Here is a 25,249-nt window from a genome sequence, read left to right on the forward strand (position 1 = left end):
TGAAATACAGCTGCTCACTGCACATCGGCAAACATTTCGGTTCGTAAAATCTGACGAATCCGTATCTCGTCGTATTTTTTTTTTGTTGCTGTTGTTTTTTTTTTTCTTTCTTTTTAAATCTATACAACACTGTATTTAGATCCATTCCAGTTTCACCCCTTAACCACAAGGTATCCGTACCCTTTACCACGACAATGTAACGATGCCGTTATCCGGATATTTAAATGAGCTCGTTGCACCCACTAAATCCATTTCATTTTCAATATATATTATTTTTCATGTCTAATCTCCTGAAGCCCTTAACCTTTATGAAGTCATAATTCAGAGCAGTGGTTATTAATTTTACAAAGACTGATAAGCTTGGAGGAAGCTGACTTGCTTTCAGGCCATAACTGAGCCTCATAGTTCTCTCCGGTCCACATGAAATCGTTAGACCGTGCTTTTTGAGAAGGCACGATATCGCGCCGGTGCTCAGCAACAAGAACAATGAAGTGCTTCGTGCCCCTCTTGCTTTGCTGGTCAAGCCTATTCAATCAGCATATAACACCAGAGCAGCAAAATAGCATCTCTGTTCCATTGGTACACATCAGGGGCAGAGTATTTTCCACACTTCAGATGAAACGGTGGTAGTAATTTAATCTCCCTTAACAGCAGATGGCCTGTCATGGTGTGTCTGGATTTTTTTTTTTTTTTTTTTGTTCGTCCAAAGTCATCATATCACCCATTTGACCTGTAGAGTGAAGTGTTTGCTTTGGGAGTCCTTGACATCTCTCACAGTTCATGCCTGCAGTTGCGGTGTACAGTATCAAGTCCAAAAAAGCTTTGAGAGCTCATTGAGACTGATAGCCTCACTATGCTGCAGTAACCATATGGGCTTTAGATATAGTGCACGTGATTCTCTGTTATGGCTTTTTGCTCTTTGCTTTATTAGGTTTTATTTAAATAGATGACGAAGATCCAATTGTTCTTCTATGTTGGGGGAGCAGTATAAATATCAGCAGCAGGATTTGTTAAATGGAAAAAATGCCACTACTAATGCTGCAAATGTCTAATAGTCGTATGTCCGGATGCCACTACTTAGTAATACTGACATGCTTCATATGCATCAGGCTGCAAGTTGTGCGCTTCTGTACTATTATAGACCGTATTGTTACATACCTGTAGAATCTTTTTTATATTGCAACCAACCATTAACTCTGTATGTTTTTACCACGTTTTGTTTTCGTCACAAGCCGCAAAACAGCTGTATAGTCCATGACAAGTCAATAATGTCATGAAAATACGCTATGAAAATAGCAAACATTGTTTTATGTAGCTAACATTCCAGCCCTCATCCCCACAGGCTTACTGTATAGGATTGTTGCTATACTTATACTAAGTCTAATTGCATTTGATAACACAGTCTATTAGATACATCCAAAACCATGATGCAACATAAAAAACATGGAAGATTACCATGCTGTTTGATTTTTATTTTTTTTTTCTAAACTAGGTTTGTAGAAATGTGTGAATGTACAATACTCTAGAAAAGTCGTATTTTATTTAGAAAAAAAAATACGAATCTCGTTTGTAGGCGTATATTTTATTATTTTATCTTCATTATTGAGTCAGCGCCTGAGATAGACACAGGCCCCCCGTGACCCGAGGTAGTTCGGATAAAGCGGTAGAAAATGAGTGAGTGAGTGAGTGAGTGAGTATTGAGTCAGCTGTAATGAAATTTTGTCAATTTTATTTTGAGTATTTATACTTCTGTAAAGCTGCTTTGCAAAAATGTCCATTCTTAAAAGCGCTATATTTGGTGACGGCTCTTTGGAGTATTTTGCATATAATAATGTTTAATGTATAAATGTTTTATGGTTAAGAGGTTGGACTACTGATCAGATGGATGTTCAGAGTTCAGATCCCTTGATCAAGGTCCTTAACTGCTAGGTTGTATAAATGAGTCTTAAGTTTACACATTTCAATTCAATTAAATTCAATTCAAATTTTTTTTGTATAGCGCTTTTAACAATGGGAATGGTCTCAAAGCAGCTTTACAGAACATAAGAAACATAATACAAAAAAATATATATATAATACAAAGATTAATATATTACAAAAAAGTTTAAGTATCTTGGGGTCTTGTTCACGAGTTAGGGAAGGATGGAGCGGGAGATCGACAGGCAGATCGGTGTATCTTCTGCAGTGATGCGGTCGATATACCGATCTGTTGTGGTGAAGAAAGAGCTGAGCCACAAGGCGAAGCTCTCTATTTACCAGTCGATCTACGTTCCTACCCTCACCTATGGTCATGAGCTATGGGTCATGCCCAAAAGGACAAGATTCCGGATACAGGCGGCCGAAATGAGTTTCCTCCGCAGGGTGGCTGGGCACTTCCTTAGAGATAGGGTGAGGAGCTCAGTCACTCGGGAGGAGCTCAGAGTAGAGCCACTGCTCCTCCACATCGAGAGGGGTCAGCTGAGGTGGCTCGGGCATCTCTTATGGATGCATCCTGGAAGCCTCCCTGGGAAGGTGTTCCGGGCATGTCCAAATGGGAGGAGGCCCCGAGGAAGACCTAGGACACGCTGGAGGGACTATGTCTCTCGGCTGGCCTGGGAACGCCTCGGTATTCCCCCGGAGGAGCGGGAGGAAGTGTCTGGGGAGAGGGAAGTGTGGGTGTCCCTGCTTAGGACCATATGGAGTTGTCATCTGGTAAATATCTGGATGCCTCGGGATGGTTAGAAATAAGCAGCAGAACAATTGAGGGTTAAGGGCCTTACTCAGGGGCCCAGGAGTTGCATCTTGGTGGCCCTGTGACTTGAACTCACAACCTTCCAATCAGTAGTCCAACACATTAACCACTGGGCTACCAAATCCCCATACCGTATGATGTCCTTAGCTCTGCCTTGCACCTAATGCTTTTGGGATTATGCCTTCACTAGTCCATGGCCCTGTCCAGGAAAAAGAAAAATGAATGAATAAACCCATTTTCCATCACAATTTAATCAACATTTAGTTCATACTTCACATTAATCTTTTTTTTATTATTATTAAGCTCGAGAGCGAGGAGACGTTTTTAGTGCCAGATTGAGTAGGATGTGTTGAGGATGGAGAGTAGGGCAGGATTCTCCAGCACTAACTTCACTGTCTCTCATTGCTCTAGATTTAAGCACCAAGCAATTTAATACTGATGTTCAAATCCATGTCATTCATTTTTCTTATTAATGTTTAGCAACATGATTTAGCAATGAATGAATTAGCAAAAAAAAAATGCACGGTGGCTTAGTGGTTAGCACGTTCGCCTCACACCTCCAGGGTTGGGGGTTCGATTCCCGCCTCTGCCTTGTGTGTGTGGAGTTTGCATGTTCTCCCCGTGCCTCGGGGGTTTCCTCCAGGTACTCCGGTTTACTCCCCTGGTCCAAAGACGTGCGGGGTAGGTTGATTGGCATCTCTGGGAAATTGTCCGTAGTGTGTGAGTGTGTGTGTGTGCCCTGCGATGGGTTGGCACTCTGTCTAGGGTGTATCCTGCCTCGATGCCCGATGAGATAGGCACAGGCTCCCCGTGACCCGAGAAGTTCGGATAAGCGGTAGAAAATGAATGAATTAGCAAAACGTAAAAGAAACTGAGCTTCATTTATCATTTATGCTGGTTGTTACAATACATTACATAAAAATTCTAGGTCCAGTTTTTTTGAATGACTGAAATGATCCCGAACAATAGTTTAAGACTAAGAACGAACAAATGTAAACCTCTAAAGCAATTCAGCGGATTAAAGGAAAAACAATACAAATTATGAGTTGAAGCAAATATAAAGTGGCTGAAAATACTTTATTATATATAAATTATATACTATATTATTTAGAAATTTGAGGTCACAAGCTGTCTCGGTAAAAAGCCTGTTGTTCAGATTCATAAGGAACCATTTTAAATGACATACGGTATTAAGAAATTTGTTAAATAATTGAATAGGAAGACAGAAAACCTCAGGTCTTCTACTCGTCTCCTTCCTGAATGCCTAGAGTGATTTGTGAGATTTACTGAAATGCAAACCAAGAGGAAGCTGCACTATGAATATTCATAACTATGAATCATAATCGATGCACAGTGGGTGAAATGAAGCGAAGATGAAATACGCTCAGCCCTACATGGTTTCAGTTCCCTGTTCTCTTCAATATCTGTTGGTTCAGATAGAGTATAAAACCGGCAGGCATGGAAAAAAATAGGATTTGGGGAGGCTGAGTGTTTGAAAAAAAAAAGCTTTGCTGTAATCTGAGCCTAGAGTGTAGAGTGTGAAGTCAAGGTCAGTTTTTCCTTATGGAGTGGGGGAGTGAAGGATAGGAAAGCGTGGATGCATCTCAGGCTTGTGGAAGCAAGATTGGAATGAGGCAGTGGTAGGGAGATGGTAAAAGCTTTGATATTTAGCCCACACATGTATGTCTTTGGAAAGCAGCCTGAGCTTCTTAAAGGCCTGCCATCAGAACACGTCACGTAGACGTCACAGAGTTGCAAAACAGCAGCCCACACATTCAGCAAAGAGCAATGCAGCAAGCTTGCTTCAGTGATGGTGTAAAAGATTTTCCCTTTCTTACTTCACCAATCAGAATTTGTTTAATTATATATTCATTAAGGGGGGCACGGTGGTTAGTGGTTAGCACGTTCGCCTCACACCTCCAGGGTTGGGGGTTCGATTCCCGCATCCGCATTGTGTGTGTGGCGTTTGCATGTTCTCCCCGTGCCTCGGGGGTTTCCTCCGGGTACTCCGGTTTCCTCTCCCGGTCCAAAGACATGCATGGTAGGTTGATTGGCATCTCTGGAAAATTGTCCGTAGTGTGTGAGTGTGTGAGTGTATGAGAGTCTGTGTGTGCCCTGCGATGGGTTGGCACTCCGTCCAGGGTGTATCCTGCCTTGATGCCCGATGACGCCTGAGATAGCCACAGGCTCCCCGTGACCCGAGAAGTTCGGATAAGCGGTAGAAAATGAATCAATGAATATATTCATTAAAAGCTTTATTCTGATGAGTGTAGCACTAGAGATAGCGTCGGTCTCAGGAGCACAGGAAACGTGGGATGTGGTAACTCAGTGTTTAAGGTGTTCGACTACTGCTCGGAAGGTTATGGGTTTGAATTCCAGGTCCACCAAGTGAGAAAGGACCTTAACCCTCAATTGCTCAGGTGTATAAACTGAAATAAAAAAGAAATGTAAGTCACCCTGGATAAGAGTGTCTGCTAAATGAGAAGAAGGAAGCAGCAGCCTTGTAGTATATTTGTTGTATATAACAATGGTGTTCAAGGTCACTATGTAACATACATGCACATCAAATTCTATTACCTCTTATTTCCATTCATACTCTTTTAACTTACTTCTCAATTTTTATTTATTTATATCTTAAATCTTGACATTTGTATCCCAGCTTGTTTGAGTCAGAGCACAGGGTCAGCCATGATACAGCACCACTTGAGCGGAGAGGGTTAAGGGCCATATTTAAGAGCCCAACAGTGGCAGATTGGCAGAATTGGGGTTTGAACCTCTAACCTTTGGATCAGTAACCCGGCACCTTAACTGTCAGGCTACCACATAAACCAGGAACGCACTAGGGACAAGAAAATAAAACAATTACATTTACTGAAAATTAATATGAAGATGTTTCCGAATGAGGAACAAAGTTAATCAACAGAGCTTTAACTAGCAAAAGAAATAACTACATCCTAAAGAAATATCTGCCATGTTGTAACTTATAGGGATTTTATGTGATATTTGGGTGACTATTTTTTATCTTAAGCCCATGTAGTAATTAAAACCCTTAACCCAGAGGTGAGAAAACGTATCTAAGTTCAAGTGTTGCTGCAGGATTTTTTTTTTCAACCTCAACTAAAATAACACGACTTACATGAAGAGTGGGGCCGTGTGATTAAACCCTGAAATCAAGACCAGCTCTGCTTGCTTTAAATCAAAGACCTGCAGCCACACCTGCCCTTTTTGGATAATATTGCACACCCCTGAATTGGAAGTTTCATTAGCTGGGTCTCTCACACGGGTAATCAGTTCTTACTGAATGTGAGAGAAATAAAGATGTCCATAGCCACATCTCAATACCTTAACCTTGTTTGGACAGAATATCCTGGTGTTATTATGGTATCTTAACCAACGCTGTGGCATTTATAACATGATAGTACAAATTTAGGAAAGTAGCAGAAGATTCTAAGTTTGCAAGATGTTATTTGATCGGTTTTGGCGTGATATTAATACAAATTTATTCATGCATGTTTATTTTCTCTACATAACCCCATATGTGGAGGCACGGTGGCTTAGTGGTTAGCACGTTCGCCTCACACATCCAGGGCTGGGGGTTCGATTCCCACCTCCGCCTTGTGTGTGTGGAGTTTGCATGTTCTCCCCGTGCCTCGGGGGTTTCCTCCGGGTACTCCGGTTTCTTCCCCGGTCCAAAGACATGCATGGTAGGTTGATTGGCATCTCTGGAAAATTGTCTGTAGTGTGTAATTGTGTGAGTGAATGAGTGTGTGTGTGTGCCCTGTGATGGGTTGGAACTCCGTCCAGGGTGTATCCTGCCTCGATGCCCGATGACGCCTGAGATAGGCACAGGCTCCCCGTGACCCGAGGTAGTTCGGATAAAGCGGTAGAAAATGAATGAATGAATGAACTCCATATGTTAAGCTCCACTCATTTATTTTATTTAGTATAATATACTTAATATACTTATTTAGTATAATAGACTGAAGAAATATCACTTTCTTGAATAGTTTCACTGGCCGAAATGGAATTTTCTAGTCTGTTACTAGGAATTAAAAACAATTAAACAAATAGGAAATATATGTAACTGACACATCAATAAGCTTGAATATACAAGTAGAAATAGGGTTAAATACTGCTTTTGTGACATGCAGCAAACAGGCTCTTGGCCATGAAGTGACACAATGATGTCATTAGAATATTCAGCCAGGCTGATTTTAATCACTGGCTGGGATTTACTTACCATCAGGCCAACATTTCTCCTAATTATTAGCCATTGCCTTTAGTTTCATTTGTGTAATGGGGGATGTACGGAAGCAACCGAAAGCTTGCAGATTTTCAGGTTTAACTTTTAAACTGGGATAATACATGCTTCCATAATGTGCTGCCACATAGAGATAATGTACCAATCAAGGAAAGAGAGTAATAATCCACAAACAAAATAAATACTTATATAACAGTTTGTATACGTTTGACATTTTATTGATGATCTCTTTTTGTGATCCCAAAACCAACACACACAAGCCATGTAATACTTGGTTATTTCTCTTACTTAGTCTGCCTTGACATGTGAGGTTAGGGTCAAAAATTGAGACGAAGATAGAGGAGAATAATGGATGAGATATCAATATTGAGAGCAATGGTGTTCAAGGTCACTCCATACAAAGGGGAAAATGGTGGCAGGAATAGATGGAGAATACAAAGGGAGAAAATGGAAAAATGACAGCATGGCTCTTTGTCTATATTATGTGAATCCTAGAAAGCATGAAGAATGCAGGGATTGTACAGGATCTGATGAGGATGTATTTTATTATGTTCTATTAAAACGGAAATGAATTAAGAAATGATGCTGATGCTTCTAAGTTGCTCGAAAGCTCCACAGTTACAGAAAGAAAATGATTACAATCGCAGTACCTGTGTATCTAGTGAGGATGAGGTTCCTTTCTGAGTCTAGTTCCTCTCAAGGTTTTTCCTTAGCACTGTCGCCTCTGGCTCGATCATTATATACTATATATATACTGTATATTTATATATTTTAAGCGGACGTTTGTGTAATGTACGATGTGTGCTTTGACGAGTGTAACGCATCTAATTAGGTGTTCAACCGCAACACTCAGTGTAGCGTTAGTTTCTGTTCGTAGTGGAAACAATCGGAAAGACGTAGACATCGCCTCTGACGAACAGAGACTTAAGTTGCGGTTTAATGCGCCATGTGCATGGACTTTGCTGATGGACTGCTGGAGAGCTACTGTAGCTCTACTAGCATGGACTAAGTTTGGCAAAGGAGAACACCGTAAAGCATCCAAGCTCTGTCTGTCTTCTCCATTGACTTTGCTCTGTCTGACATGTGTACGGTGTGCAAACCATTCATCAAACTTCATCAAAGGTACTATTTTCCCTCGCGGTAAAGTAGCCATTTTGTTTGGCTTCCACAAACCCCAGCTACGTACAGTACAGGCCTGCAACTGTTAGACTGAGTACCTCTAAGTTTACATTTAAGTTGTATTATTTATTTTATGGCCATTTTTGATTAATAATTGGGATGTTTTATTAAAACTTTTATTTTAAAACTGAACTTGAGTTTGAGAGTAATCTGGACAATATTTTGCTTGACATCACAAATAGTAAACTGTCCGTGTTATTTACGTTGTGTTGTGTGTGTATATTTACAATATTGAATTGCATTCATTCTTCTTGGTACCTGTCAGTTTAGTACATTCATTTTCTACCGCTTATCCAAACTTCTCGGGTCACGGGGAGCCTGTGCCTATCTCAGGCGTCATCGGGCATCGAGGCAGGATACACCCTGGACGGAGTGCCAACCCATCGCAGGGCACACACACTCTCATTCACTCACACAACCCCCGAGGCACGGGGAGAACATGCAAACTCCACAAACACAAGGCGGAGGCGGGAATCGAACCCCCAACCCTGGAGGTGTGAGGCGAACGTGCTAACCACTAAGCCACCGTGCCCCCCCGGTTTAATACATTTACTTATAACTAGAACCCATACTCAAAGTATATGCAAAGATAAGACAAATAGATTAGGTTTAAGTTTTTCTGTAAAATACAAAAGAGCTCAGATTAGCCACCCCGTAATAGCCAGTAACGCTAGGGGCGCTACATTTGTATGCGTCAGGACTAATTATTTGATCTGACGTGTGTATAGTCTGTATTCTTTCTGTGTCTTTGGGGGACCAAATGTGCTTACAAGAATGTGACTGTTTCATGGGGCCATGTTAGGTCATATCTCCTTGATCTTTGTTATTAAAAATTTAAAAAGAATATTTGTTTAAGAATTTTGGTTACTGATGTTAAGGATCGGGTTAGATATAAAACTGTGTGTGTGTGTGTGTGTGTGTGTGTGTGCGCGCGTGTGCGTGTGTGCATGCATGCGTGCGCGCGTGTGTTTGAAATCAATTATCATTAGCACTGAGGTTGCCTGATGTGCAGGTGAGGTCTTCCATCATTCAGCAGCATGTGTGGTGTTCTAAGAATGATGGAGTGTGTCAGTAAGCAGAGCTGTTACAGATTCTGCCAGTTACAGCTGCTGTGTGTCCAGCTCTAGCAATTGGTCACAGTGTGGAGAGCAGAACAGAGTGAGCATGAAGAAAGCTGGAATGAGCAGGAGCTGATGGACTTGGGGACTATAATGAATTCCATGACTCCATGAAAGGAACAGTCAACACCATAGTCAGTGACGTGCGCTTCTTGCATTCGGCTCAATCCTGCAACCGAATCGCAACGATGTTATACACGGTTTTGCATATTTTATTGCATATATAAAAGTGCCACAATTTTTGGCAACCTTTAACCAGTATTTTGTGCTATTTCTTTTTGCCAAAGTAACAGCTCTGAGTCTTCTCCTATGGTGACTGATATTGTTGGAGAATAATGGTACTTGTAATAAGTTCGCTAATAATGGTAAAAAAAAAAAAAAAGTGGGAAAGACTGAAATCATTAAAGTTGGTGCGAAGCAGAAGGCTTTAAATCTGCCATAGTAAGAAAGTAAACTACTTACTCTGAAGCCCTACAGTGAAGACGCTCTTGCAGCTTCTGGTTCCTACTGTATAAGGTTCATCATAACCACTGTGAATACTGTGTGGTGTTAAAATGACAGCAGTACTTCCATTATTTCCATAGAACAGATTCGTTTTCCCCGCCGTGAAGGACGAGTCCTAATGGTTTACATTATGAAGAGACTGGAGTCTTGTATAATCTCTATGAAAATAAAGCTCAGGCCCGTTGTGTTATCTAGTAGCTTCTCTGATGAATTATTACTGAGATGAGCCAGTCAATCCTGGAGCTTGTTCAGTCCAGAGCTCTTGTCTCAACATTGTTAAGAGTCTGAGCTATGATTGCTTTATTGACAAATATGTCATGCATGTTAATAAGGCTATCATCTGCTCCATGCTTGTTAACTATCAGACTGTGGGGACATTCTGGCTTACAGTAAAATAACCTTCACTGGGATTTTATTTCAGCCATATATTGTGAAAACCATTTACAGAGACTTTCCCTCTATAATATTTATTGACATCAAGATTTATTTGACTTCGTCAGATTTAAATCCGATGAAGTCTGATGAAGTCTTCGTCAGATTTGAATCTGATGAAGATCTGATTTGAGTTTGAGGTTTTGGTATCTCTGTGTTAGCTCTAATCCTCAGCTGACATTTAAAGCATTAAGGTGCTTTACATATGTATTACCAAACTCCAGACACAGTTATAAAGTAAGTCTCATTTCTAGTTGTCAGTGGGCATTTCTATATAATACAGCAGGATCTTTTTTAATCTCTCTCTGCATATTATATATTTTATATAATGTATTTAATTCAATCGTTTTATTTGAACTAGCTTTAATCACATATTAACATGCCCAAGCTGTTATTAATCCATATTAAGATCTGAATCTAATGTTTGATTAAAACAATGGTGATGGCCGCCCTTTTTGCCGATTAGCGGAATTTTTCATTTGGAAAAGAGCAAGGAAAAGCTCCAACACTAGCATACAGAACCAACAAGTTAGGTATATTTAACCTCTTAATTGTAATTATTCATTCATTCATTTTCTATCGCTTATCCGAACTTCTTGGGTCACGGGGAGCCGGTGCCTATCTCAGGCATCATCGGGCATTAAGGCAGGATACACCCTGGACGGAATGCCAACCCATCGCAGGGCACACACACACTCTCATTCACTCACGCAATCACACACTATGGACAATTTTCCATAGATGCCAATCAACCTACCATGCATGTCTTTGGACCAGGGGAGGAAACCGGAGTACCCGGAGGAAACCCCCGAGGCACGGGGAGAACATGCAAACTCCACACACACAAGGCGGAGACGGGAATCGAACCCCCATCCCATGTTATAGTAGCAACTGTTGTGTTTTTTTTTCTGTTTGAAGCAGTTAAAGGAGCAGTTAGGGGAGTTTTCATCTCCTGAGCCCCCACCATTGTAAGTCTGCATCTTGACATGAAAATGGCTATAAGTAACTGGAGTAACTGACAGGTGATTACAATGCAGTTCAGAGCAGCCACAGGATTCACTTGAATCTCATGACAGTGTTGTGTTTTTCTTGATATTTCTCCTCTAATCCTATAAGGATTTCTCTTCCCTAAAAGAAATGGTTTTCCCCAGCAAGAACACTAGTTTGTATGCAAGTACGCTCCCGTTTACGAGTCAGATCAGTGACACATGCTGGCTCGAAGAAGCAGATCATTCCAGCTGAATGTTTGTGGTCACTACCGAGGCTTGGAGTCATGGGTTTAAAAATCTCCGAGACACTTTTGTAGACATTACATTTTCCATCCATCATTCTGGTAGTATTTTAACCTCGTTATCTTACAAGGATCCTACACTCTTAGTTAATCAGTGATTTCAGCTCAACTGCCAGCTCAGAGTCAGGCCAAGAGATAAGAGTCCCCGGGTGATGAGTTTGGTGTCCACTAGAGTTACTATACAGTCCCGGATTTTGTATAATGTCTTTATTTTATACCCTTGACATTTTAAATCATCAATCAGACTAATTAGATTAGATTGTTCTGCCATAATCTCCTCTCATCACACTGTTTGAAAAAGCTCAGTGAATCATGATGAAGCTGTGTATTGAAGCCTCCTGTGATTTTTTTTTCCACTGATTTGTGAATTTGTCAGTAGGTCTACAGATACTAACTAGCTGATTGCTCTCTGATTCGTCTTCTGATTGAGGCGTGAACTGTCTACAGGAAAATGTGACATACCAGCAGGCAAAACTATACAATACATACTGAAAGTTTTATTCATATTTGCTACTTCAATTTTACATTAATGAAATTTTGAGACACTTAGATAGGCCAAACACAGAGATAACTTTATTAATCTGTTAGATACTATAGTTTGGTGTTAAGGTTTAAATGGGGTTTAAAATTAAAGTTTAAAAATAAGCAAGTTCTATAACTCAAAACCATATACCATCAATGTGGTATAACTCAGGTGAGCAAAATTTAAGATATGAGCCTCAATGTTTTTTTAGATGTATATTGTATGTATATTTCCTCAACATTTTCTCTAATTCTCTTCAATTTAAAGATACATTACCTTAAATCTGTATGTGCAGCCCTCGGTATAGGAGTTCTAAGTGAAAAAGTTTCAAAATAAAGTTTTCATAAACCAAACAAACTTTAAGTGTGATATATCCCATTGTTTACATCCTTGCATGTTATTCACAGTGTATTTATCTCAAAACTGAAGGGACAGTAATCGCTAATTCTGATCGCATACTGCATATGTGTCCTAGTACAAGCTCTGAACAAGCTAGCAACACATTAGCATTATGCTATCCAATTAGCGGTGCTGCTTACAAAACACAATACCGCACATTTATTCAAGGATTTAACACTGTAGATAAAGATAATAACAGACAATACTTACCCACGATGCTACTAAAGGCGTATGATGCATGTACAAAAAAACTAGCGGACTAGCAATCCTGCTGACAGCAAAAAACATGTGCGATCATCACCTGTATTCTTCCCTACAGCCACTGAAAAGGTCAAGACCGGCCGAACAGCTCCCTAAACTACGGAATTGAACCAAATATCACAGTAGCAAACTAAACAAAATTAATTACCTTAAATTAGAAACATATTTTTAGTAATCTGTTCATTAGTTGTAGAGCAACTGTAAAGCATTGTATTACCTCATATCGTAAAACATTTAACAATAATAAAACACATCAGATGTCACAAGCACGATGCCTCCCTAGGGAATCGAACCCTGACCTAAGACATGAGAAATCTTGTGGGTCTACAATGCCGAGTCCAGACCAAAATTTAGGATAAAGTCAAACAAAGGATTTATTAAGTAAATAACATAATTAACAAACCCTGGGAAACACTAGGGAGCAAACTAAACAACAGGAAATACAGAAACACGAAACTGAAACACGGGACTGGAGGCACAGACATGCGACGGCGACCAATAACAAAGACTTAGCACCATTAAGGACAACAAAACAGGTATATATACAAGAGACAGTCAGGGGAACATGAGGTAGAGGTGTACAGTACAGAGGCGGGAAACTAGACAATGACTAGAGCAGGTCAAATACATGTGATAACACAAAACATTAAAAAAATAACACAGGGCAAACATGTAGAGAGATGTCCAAGCAGCCCATGATATCAGAGCATGAGATTTACTGTACATACTCACAAAAACATGTCTTAGATTCTGGTTCTACAGAAAAATTCAGTTTATTAAACTTCAATATTCTACATAGCTGGATAAAGTCAGTAATATTTAATATTACTCTTATTCATTTGGATTGATAGAATTAATATTCATTTAGACTTTTGAAAACTTTCAGAATGTCATATACTGTAAAACCAGTGAATATTCAGTAAACCTGTAATTTAATACTTATCCACTTATCTTCCTGAAGCATCTATAACATGATTTTTCATTTCTAATGTCAGATTGTTTTCAAATCATGGTTATAGGTCAAGGCTGTCTGCGTTACGTTCGTCCTGTGTTCTTTCTGGATGATGAACAATAGAACCTGATAATCCGTACTGTAGGTGAAAATACGTCAGTTATTATGCAAGCAGCAAACTAAACATCTCTACTACTTCCACCTGCAGTGTAGAGATGTAGACACCACTACACTATCAGGAAAGGTAAAAAAAAAGACTAATTGAAAATACACAGCATTTATATTACAGCTTATATTACACTAGCCAATGCCTATTAGCTCTTCCTCTCACCGGGGCCACTCTAGACAAAATGTCCTAAATCTACCCTTAAATGAAGAATGTTAGCTAAGAACTTGGATCAAGTTAAAGAGAACATAAAATTGTACTAAAGAGTAACCTAAACTATAAACTCACTCAGCCAGTAGCTATAATCCTGCCTTAAAGGGCAACTCCAGCAGCCGTTTTTCTGTCATGCCCCATGGTCAAACATATTTACCGGCCACTGAATCAGAGAAGATTAAATTTTGACTGGGACGGTCAACTACAGAAAGATACTCCATGTTATTTACTTAGCAGTAAAAGGTAGAGATTAAGGTTAGACATTACAGGTTGTTTTCATAGATTGAATACTCATCAGGCAAAATGAAGGAGTCTTTTATTTCCCAGGCGTTAATTCGGACAGTATGAAGCCTGCTTTGTTCCCAACTAAATGACAGAAAATGGTCACAGGTTGTTATCTTTATAACAGTGGATGTTGATCTGCAGATGTAGAATTCAATAATCTACAGTATATATGTTTATACTAACCCGATAATAATAGCTTAATAATTATTGATACAATGATGTTAATAATTTTATAAGAACCTAATTGCATATTCAAAACTTTAAATATCTGCTTATTAATAATGAGAAAGCATTGAAAAGGCACTTTTCCTTAAATGTTATGACTCCAGTTCTGGAAAGATTACGTTTTGGACTTTGGCTGTAAAATATATTTTGTCTCTTAGGAGTTGTCTCTTTAAGCCCAACCCACAATGTGAGTTTATTTATTTAAAGTTTAAAATACATTTATTTATTTTCTAGTTTAAAATACTGTTGTTGGTTTTTTTTCCGGGTTTTTTTTTTTTTCCGTTTTGTTTCTTTACATTGTTCCTTAACTAAACCAGAATGCAAATAGCTTTATTTCTTGCTTTATATGGCTGCAGATTGTACTTTTTTTCTTTTAAATAAAATCTCGGGGGGCACAGTGGTTAGCATGTTTTCCTCACACCTCCAGGGTTGGGGGTTCGATTCCCGCCTCCGCCTTGTGTGTGTGGAGTTTGCATGTTCTCCCCGTGCCTCAGGGGTTTCCTCCGGGTACTCCGGTTTCCTCCTCTGGTCCAAAGACATGCATGGTAGGTTGATTGGCATCTCTGGAAAATTGTCCGTAGTGTGTGATTGTGTGAGTGAATGAGAGTGTGTGTGCCCTGTGATGGGTTGGCACTCCGTCCAGGGTGTATCCTGCCTCGATGCCCGATGACGCCTGAGATAGGCACAGGCTCCCCGTGACCCGAGAAGTTCGGATAAGCGGTAGAAAATGAATGAACAAATGAATGAATGAATGAATGAATGAATGAATGAATGAATGAATGAATGAATGAAATCTTGCTATAAAATCAATTTAGTGATCTCCACTTGGAATGATCACATGCCCCTTTCATATCATAGTACAACGTAACGACTAGTTTATCATATTATTTCATAATATTTTATCTTTACGTATTATAAAATACATGGCAGAATAGTCATAATAATAAAATCCAAGGTGAAAATAAAAATCATGACTTATTTATCAGATGGTAACTGAAAAAGGATCAATCATCCAAATGATTGTAGCATTTAACCAGAGTTAGCTCAATAATTGTGCTGTGCTGTAAAGTGTATCATTACAACCGGGCTGCACTTTGTAACGGTGCCTGTGATCCCCTGAGACACAGCTGACAGAAGTAAATCTATAAATCATACAGAAAGGAATGTTTACTGTAATGGAGAAGGAAGCTGCTTCGGAACAAGCTGCCTTATACCCTTTATATGACAAAGACTCTTTAGTAGCATACAAATCCCTTTAAACACTTGAATAGGTGACAGGATATTTAAATTGTGTCGCACACGTACATCAGGGGCGATCCATTGTGTGTCAGTTATAAAAGGATAAAACGGACAAGGGGCCGGCTGAGGACAATTGGATTCCTTTATTGAAATAAGTCAATAGAAATAGTGAAAGCAATTATTAGAAAGTCTTTGTAAAAAAACAAGCAAATGAGATGTGCAGATGGGACCCTGGAGCTGAGCGGTAGTTAGGTCATGTCACTCACCTATCTATCTATCTATCTATCTATCTATCTATCTATCTATCTATCTATCTATCTATCTATCTATCTATCTATCTATCTATCTATCTATCTATCTATCTATCTATCTATCTATCTAGAAATATTATTTAATTACCTCCTAAAGTCCCATATTGTTAACTGGTTCCACAAAATACCTAGCTGGAAATAAGGATATTTGCGAACTACTCTCACTCACGACATTCTCAACTCCAAGCCAATAATAAACGGTGGCTTAGAGGTTAGCACGTTCGCCTCACACCGCCAGGGTTGGGGTTCGATTCCTGTCTCCGCCTTGTGTGTGTGGAGTTTGCATGTTCTGTCCCGTGCCTCGGGGGTTTCCTCCGGGTACACCGGTTTCCTCCCCCGGTCCAAAGACATGCATGGTAGGTTGATTGGCATCTCTGGAAAATTGTCCGTAGTGTGTGATTGCGTGGGTGAATGAGAGTGTGTGTGTGCCCTGCGATGGGTTGGCACTTCGTCCAGGGTGTATCCTGCCTTGATGCCCGATGACGCCTGAAATAGGCACAGGCTCCCTGTGACTCGAGGTAGTTCGGATAAAGCGGTAGAAAATGAGTGAGTGAGTTTTAAATTTGAGTTTTAGATATAAATGGTGTTTCCTGAAAAACTTAGACTTGTTGGGCTTTATGTGCATACATTCATTGGTCATTCGGTGAAAAGAAATTATTTCAGCTTGCATCTGATCTGCACAAAATGGGAATTTTCTTCCATTGATATTTCTACAAGTGGGTGATTCTTTGGAACAATGAATATTTATACGCATACATACACACACACTGCACCAATATGCCTTAAGGCCATTTCACTCCAGAGACATTTTTCAAAGCAGATGTGTTTTTTTTGTATTGCATCAGAGGCATGTTACGTGTAACTGTTATGACTAGGACAAGCATTAAAATCCACACCATCCATACTAAAGCAGTAAAGTGATGTGACATTGAATTATGCTTCATTGCTTGTCCATGTAAGCGAACCATAAACTCCATAGAAAGCCATTGAAATCACACATCACACTTTCTATATAATGTAAGCTTTATATATATATATATATATATATATATATATATATATATATATATATATAAAAAATCCTAAATCATACAATCATATCACGGTTGTGTAACAAATGAGTAGTGACAATTGGAAGACAAAACAAAACAAATATGCTGTCTGTCTATTGCCCCACTGTAATTATAGCTGGCCAAACATCCTGATCCTCCATTTTTCAGTGATATAGCTGAACATTTTCACATTAATCTTCTCAACATTTGAAGTACATTTTCATACTACGTTCACTAACAGCCTACGAGCAAATTATCGTACTTGATGCACCAAGCATCACGTTTCTAAAAGATGGGAATAACCTTCTCTACCACGGGAGGAACATCCACTGACCCAGTGGCCCTTGAGCTGTGACACAGTAATGCTACCCACTGTGCCACCATGCCACCCAGGCAGTATTTAAGAGAAGTGATTCATATGAGCATTATGATTTGATCTGAGTCTGTGGGAACAAGCCATCTAGAGTGACTAGAGGACAGTGGATTGGATCAGTGAAATAAAGTGAACTGCCACTGGTAATGGAATTGCTTTTCTGTCTGTCTTCTGAATTCTCCCTTTATAAAATCTCTGTGGCAGGTGAAGCCCTGAAACAAAACCTCACACAGCCTCACAGACAAAACAGTTGAGAAAAAAAAAAAAACAAGATTGCAAATGACAGACATGCATGAATGTGTGTCTGAGATGTTACCATGAAAGAAGAAAAAGAAGAAATAGGAGCTTTACCATAAAAGTAGTGACCACCTTCGCTAGACTTTTACACGCTAATAGATGTCTGTAAGCTGACTCTAATACATACACGCTCACTGTCCAATTTAAAAGGAACACCTGTACAGTATGTCTGCTCATTTTTGCAGATACACACCAACAGCTTAAGGTAATGTTACTACACTACAATTGTACTTGGTAACAGAGATCATGTTTACATCAGACATCAGAATTGGGGAAAAGTGATCTCTAACCTTGGAATAATATTATTTAAGAAGATCACATGGAATTTTTACACTCAACCATTTCTAGAGTTTACACAAAATGGTCCGAAAAAAAAAAAAAAACATCCTGTGAGCAAGCGGACGATCTACAGACCGAAACACTGTACATCAGAGAGATCAGAGAAGAATGAGTGGACGTAGTCTACAGTATGTTACTCAGATTAGGCAAACACTTTTTACAAACACTGTGAGCAGAAAAGCATCGCAAAGTGCACAACAGATCAAACGTTGAAATGGACGTGATACAAGACCACATTAGTTCCCACTCCTGTCAGTAAAGAACAAGGATCCATATACATCCAAAGATCTTGGCTGCAAGGAGTAAAACCCGATGTGGTGTTTTGCCTTTGTTACTTTTCTGCTCACCACATTTGTAAAGAGTGATTACTTAAGTTACTACAGTATGTCTTGCCTTGGAGCTCAATGTTATCTGGCCATTTTCTCTGTTATCAACATGGTGTTTCCAAAAAAACAAAATGTCTCACTAACTCTCAGTGTTTTGTGTTTGTTTTTCATGCTATTCTGTATAAAATCTCTAGACTGTTATATGAGAAAATCCCTATAAGATCAGAGTTTCTGAAAGATTCAAACCAGTTCGAAATTCGTTTGCCGCGAACATTACCTGAAGATCTTGACCTGTATCTGAATGGTTTTATGCATAACGCTGATGCTTCATGATTGGTTTATCGGACAAGTGCTTAAACGTCATATTAAAGTGTATGTTTACAGATTTAACTTGCAAAATTCTAGATTCTGGAACATTCTGCATGTCTATCACTATATGAGATCAGCGTTTATGTATTTTTCAAGATTTTAAAGGCAATATGTCAAGCTTGCATACATTGACAAAACGTTGCAAATGGAAATAGAGGTTCTATAGCAGCATTCTAAGAAAAAGGCTACCACCAACCCCCCCTGACTCTAATAATCAGCTTTTCAAGGTCTGGTGGAAACTGAATTTGTAGTGAGCATGGTCGTGCATTTACCCCTCTATTTCAATATTTCAGTGTTTTTCTCCTTTTACAATATTTTGTAAAAATAAATAAATAAATAAATAAAATAAAGTCATTATTTACAGTAGGCTTGTGAGTTTACATTGTATTTCTAGAGCTCCTCAGCCATTTCTCTGACATGTGACCTGACATCCATTAATAGGCATAGCTCTACAACTAGAAGAAGGCTGTAATCCTGTCTGTCCTTGAGGCTGTGTGCATGAATTTGCATTTCCACTGAAAACCTCGAACAGGCTCTGAATGAGTGATCCGTGTGCAGGTGCTTAATGTGAGTGTCACCCAGCCTCCTCTCAGTGTGGGATGAGATTCGATTGGCTTTAGATTAGATGAGTTCCATGCTGAGGTTGGCTGGAAACATCTTTTATAGCAGCTCCTGGCATCACCCGGGCTATTGTCTCTGCAAGAAGGTGACGGACTGTGAGTCACGATAAATTGTGGTCTTGGGGAGGGAGGAAATAGCTGTATGGTGGGCTTTGTTTGAGTCTGGTGGGGAAAGAAATGTCTGGCAGCTTCAAGGCCTGGAGGTGAAGGTAATGGAAGCTCACACAGGGAAAACATTAGTCAGTGAGTGAGAGAGAGAGAGAGAGAGAGAGAGAGAGAGAGAGAGAGAGAGAGAGAGAGAGAGAGAGAGAGAGAGAGAGAGAGCATATCTGCAGCATGGCAGCCTGGGTAAACATGTCAATAAAATGCAATGTCAGAGTGGATAAGAAAAATGAATATCTGAGTGTGTTTGGTTTACTCCACAGAGCAAATCACCAGGACTTTTTTTGGTTCTTCATTCATTAATAAGTTGTTTTGATAGCTGTCTTCCCATAGCAGTATTAATACTCGAGAATATTCAAGGTGCTGTGATGATACAGACTACTCTTCACACAAACCCATATGGGAATGTAGTTTGGAAACAGGGATCTTTATTGTTATGGACCTGACTTTTTTTTTTAAGTTCAAGACAATGAAACACTCATAACTCATTAAAACTCAGAGCTTTAAAATCCAGAACCTTTAAACCTACCAAAAACGTTTAGGAATTTGTAAGCATGTACATGTCACTCTGACATTCTGTACACTAACGTTTTAGTTTTATATACAGTTTTATATACAGCTTATACAAAACACGCTTTAGTTCCTCACCTGCTCTCAACATACATTATACTGTACTATTTAACAGCTAATTAAGAATTCTCCCTTGTGTGTGTTCAATTAGGGGGACAAACTAAGGGCCTTTTTACACCTGGTCACGTCATGTGTTTTCTCTGATCCGTTAGCTATCTGATTTGTTAAAACCGTTCCTTTTACATTAGTCCACATAAATGCGTCTCGGCGAATCGGATATCAATCCGATCTTTCTACTCCCGCCCAAAATGCAAATATATTTTACCTCATTTCTGGGGTAATCGAAATGGAACACGCTTTGGTGTACTGTATGTGGTTTTCAGAATGCAATCAAAAAGAAGGGGAAAAAACTTGTTACGATGGTTATGCTACAAAGAACAGCATTTACTGTTTGCTGTATTTTCGCTGGCGGCAGCAGCGCATTTTAAGACCCAACGAGAAACCTGGGTGAAAGATCACTCGCGAGTGACGTACCTCCGTTTGGGAGGAGTATAGCACTGATGTATGTGGCTTGAACAACCACATGCATTTACACCTGTCCAGTTTCACCTGAAATGCGTCCCAGACCACCTCCTGAAGTGGTTTGAACGATCAGATTTATATCCGTCTCGAAACCGTTTCGGAGGGCATTTAGACCTGGTCTTTTTACCATCGGATAGCTATCGGATCACAGAAAACGCATGAAGTGACCAGGTGTAAAAAACCCCTAAGCTTTGCAGTTAAGAGTTACTTTAGGAAAAAGTTGGAAGAACACTACAGTACAGTGACTCAGCATTCCCAGCTAAAAAAAAAAAAAGTGTTGGATACAGTATGAAGGAAATATCTGTGTCACACAGTGGCCTACATAGTGTGGAAGTGCTGGTACCCAGCACTCACAGTCCAAGTTAATAAACCTGAACTATTTAAACATGTTCCAATATACAATATATGGCCAAAGGCTTGTGGACACCAGACCATCACACAGATATGTGGGCTTTTCCCAAATCCGTTTAATTGTCTTTGTATGTTCAATGTTCATATTACAATTTTTCTCTTCACTAGAACTAAGAGTCCAAATCCTCTTACAGCATGATAATGCCTCTGTGCACAAATCACAGAGCTTCATGAAGACATGGAGTGGAAGAACTCGAGTGTTCTGCACAGAGGAAAAACTGTCCTGACTCTTGACTCAACCCTACTGAACACCTTTAGGTGAACCTTTAGGTAATTCAATTCAAATTCAAAGCAGCTTTATAGAACACAAGAAACATAATAAAACACGTTTAATATTATACAAAGATTAATATAATTAATAATAAAAAATTCAAGATTAATATTAGATATATAAATGTGTTTGTGTTTATCCTCGATGAACAAGCCTGAGGTGACTCAATTGAGGGGAGGAAAAACTCCCTTAGATGGTAAAGGAAGAAACCTTGAGAGGAACCAGACTCAAAAGGGAACCTCATCCTCATTTGGGTGACACCGGAGGGTGTGATTATAAATATTCAGTCTGAAAATTGCATATTGATGAGGAGATTGTTGTCCTCAAAGGCCACATGTAGTTGGCATCTCCTCTTAGAATGTCTGAAAACTTCATGACCTGGAATCCAACTGGATCTGGTACTGTACATCTCTAGATGCCTCAGGATCCTCACAGGGTTGGAACACTGACTGAATCCCAGACCTCCTCACTCTCGTTACCATCTCACTAATGTTCTTGTAGCTGAATGAACAGAAATCCTCACAGCCACAATCCAACATCTAGTGGAAAACCTTACCAGATGAAAGATGGAATGCTTGAACAACCCATGCCATGTTCGCACCATACAACTTTGCCCATATAGTGTACATGTTAAACTTCCAGGCATTGTGTTTTGATTTCTATATTATCACTGCTTTGTTTATTGGGTCCATTTTTTTTAAATTTGCAAAAAATAAGCAGAAGCACAACTAATACAACGTAATCATTTAGACTCTGACAGCAAATGCCAGTGAAATCAAAAGTAGTCCTTCTTAACACGAATAAAAACAACACACCTTCCGATTACAATGCTATGTTGAATAATCGTTTTACTTATAAAACAATTGATATTTCTCAGAGAAATTAAAAACAATAAAAATAAATAAGGTACCAAAGCCCACATTTCCATGGTAATTTAGATCTAGGGCTTTCATTATGGAATCTCTCTGGCTGTCTCTCTCCAGTTAGTGCTCAGTGTAGCTGAGAGAGCTGTTGACTTGACTGGGCAATTAAATTCAGTCAATGTACTAGAGAGAATGCTGGAGCATATTTCCCTGAAGGAGGAATTATTTCATATCTGTAAAAGCTATAAACACTTCTGCAAATCACAGGCTCATGACCGTGGATACACATTGAGGGGTAATACGTATTTAGACACTTTTTTTGACGTTTTTCTTATTTAATATACTTTCTTTGCTTATGTACACTTCTAATTTACAGATTTTGTCTTTTGACGTTATGCGTATAAATATTCAAACATTTATGGAAAGAAGTAAGTCGCTTTTTACAGCAAATCATCTTCATCTATCCAAGGTTACAAGGTAAATCAAATATTAGTCCCTTTGATGTACTCACAATTTCCATACATTGTGAATAGACTTCAAGTCAAGAAATTGGATAACCCTTCTTGACTTATTTTAGATGAATTTTTGGGCTTGTTGAATTGTCCAACATCCCCTATGGTTCACTTTCTTGGAAAATGAGACAAATTTTTCCTCTAACGTCCCAGTACAATGCTCCGTTCATGTTTCCTTATAAGGCATGCGATTCCTCAGTACTGTTTGCAGATAAGCAACACAATGTCACGATGCTTCCACTGCCTTAAAGGTGGGGTCTCCGTTGTTTGAGAAATGCTTTCGGGCCGAGAAACAAAACAAAAACAAAACAAACGTGTAGCCAATGAGCAGAAAGGGGCGTGTCTTGTCAATATGGGCGGAGCGAGTGTTCAGTGCGCATGTGTGACATTAGCAGAAAGCGGTTTTAACATTGACATGGAGGATAAAAACAAAGAAAGAAAGTGAAGAAAGGCTTATGATAAGGCAAGAAGTAGGACGTGTTAATGTAGGAGCAGCTTTCCAGTGCTGGAGAGAACTGAAGGAGCAGGAAGTTGGCCGGATATTCACAGATTCGAGTTTCCTGAGTCAATAACTCCTGAGCTAAACGCTGTTACTACATAAATAACACCTCTTTTCTATCGTAGTAATGTAGAGAGGCAGCTACAACAGCGTTTAGCTCAGGAGTTATTGACTCGGGAAACTCGAATCTGTGAATATGCGGCCAACTTTACGTTGAAGCACTTTTTTCCTTCTCGATAGGTGAGTAACGTTGGTTTTGCTTTGTTACACAGAACTAATATATGCCGTCCTTTGCATGATTACGCTTGTGTGTCATTTTTGCTTGTTTGTTTATCTGCAATCGTATCGTTCTTCCCTTCAGCTATGATAAAGACACATTTATTTCCATTAGTTGCCTGTGTTACGTATGTATGTGTGGGCGGAGCTATCAATACAGGGGTGGGACCCATTTGGGATAGTCAACATTGGCTTTCAAACAACGGAGACCCTACCTTTAATTCTTTTTTAGCAGAAAGATACAGTAGGAAGTCAGGAAGAAGTAAGGAAACGATTCCAGTGCTTATTGTTCTCTGTGTAACTAATGTTCCGGCAGCTTTCGGGTCATCCTGCAACTCTTTCTCAAGTGAATCCTAGCTTCTCTTTTACTTCTGATCATTCATAGCTCTGGATGATTAGCTGTAGTTCGATAAACTTTCCACCTGCTTATGATCTATCCAGCCATACTGACAGGGATGTTTTAGATCTTTGCTAAATCTCTAGCTTTTTTCACAGAAGTGTTGTCCCTGAAAACTTTAAGCTTCACCAGATGCTATTTAGAAGATGCATACTTGCGTGTGTGTGTGTGTGTGTGTGTGTGTGTGTGTGTGTGTGTGTGTGTGTGTGTGTGTGTGTGTGTGTGTGTGTGTGTGTGTGTGAGAGAGAGACTCAAAAGATAAATGCTTCCTATCTACCATATAAAGGGGTGACATGATGGATGCAAGGCTGGATCTTAGGATGGGAATTTTACAGCATTGTAAAGAGATGTGTGTTTTGATATGAACATTGAATGATGTGAGGCTGGCAGAAGCACAAATGCATTAAGGAAAAGATTTTAAGAGCTTTTGTGCTGAACGATATCTCACCCACACGAACCATCAGACAGGAAAGAGTCTTTTTCCTGTGAATATGCAATATCTCGCATAAACAAACAAACACACACACACACTGCACAGGGAGTTGACGCTGTATATGTGTGAAACTCGTGAGGATGCATACAAATGACAGTAGGATGGTACACACACACAAACACATACACCAGCTGATCATCTCTGGAGGCATGCTTGTGCATATAGAGCATGAACCCTGCCAGGATGCGTGCATGGAAACTCGGTAACCTCAATCAGGACGCACATCTGTTCTTTAACTTGAGTGGGCTTGACAATGCTGCATAGTACTATAGTTTTCCTCAGATGTTCTTTGAGAGCCATGAGAGCTTGATGCAAGAGTTAAAGACATAGCAGGCTATATGAACATCTTTGAATCCAACAGTGCCACCAGGTCCTCGTTTAGAGAACTGCAGCCTTGTATGAAACCTCTGACAGTCAGCATTTGATACACCGCACAGGGTTAGGATATTCCAAGTCAGTGATTCATCACTTATTGATTAGTTATTTTTTTTAATGCAATAAGCAGATATGTTTCAGTCTGGGGTTTTATTTAATAGTTTGCATATTTTTTTAAATATTAGATTAGCTAGAATTATTAATACCAACAATTAGCTTTGTTGGTATGGCTAATAATAATAATAATAATAATAATAATAATAATAATAATAATAATAATAATAATAATAAGAAGAAGAAGAAGAAGAAGAAGAAGAAGAAGAAGAAGAATTGTTCTGCACTGATATTACCATCATATAACCTGTATGTCTG

The 25,249-nt window shown here is 39.4% G+C and overlaps 1 protein-coding gene across 2 annotated transcripts in view; it reads left to right on the plus strand.

Moving 5' to 3' along the window:
- Window positions 1-25,249, plus strand: part of lingo1a (leucine rich repeat and Ig domain containing 1a) — a 115,512-nt gene that overhangs the window by 59,593 nt on the left and 30,670 nt on the right. The window lies entirely within an intron of this gene.

This window comes from Tachysurus fulvidraco, chromosome 10 (genome assembly GCF_022655615.1).
Source record: "Tachysurus fulvidraco isolate hzauxx_2018 chromosome 10, HZAU_PFXX_2.0, whole genome shotgun sequence".
Taxonomy (NCBI): Eukaryota; Metazoa; Chordata; class Actinopteri; order Siluriformes; family Bagridae; genus Tachysurus; species Tachysurus fulvidraco.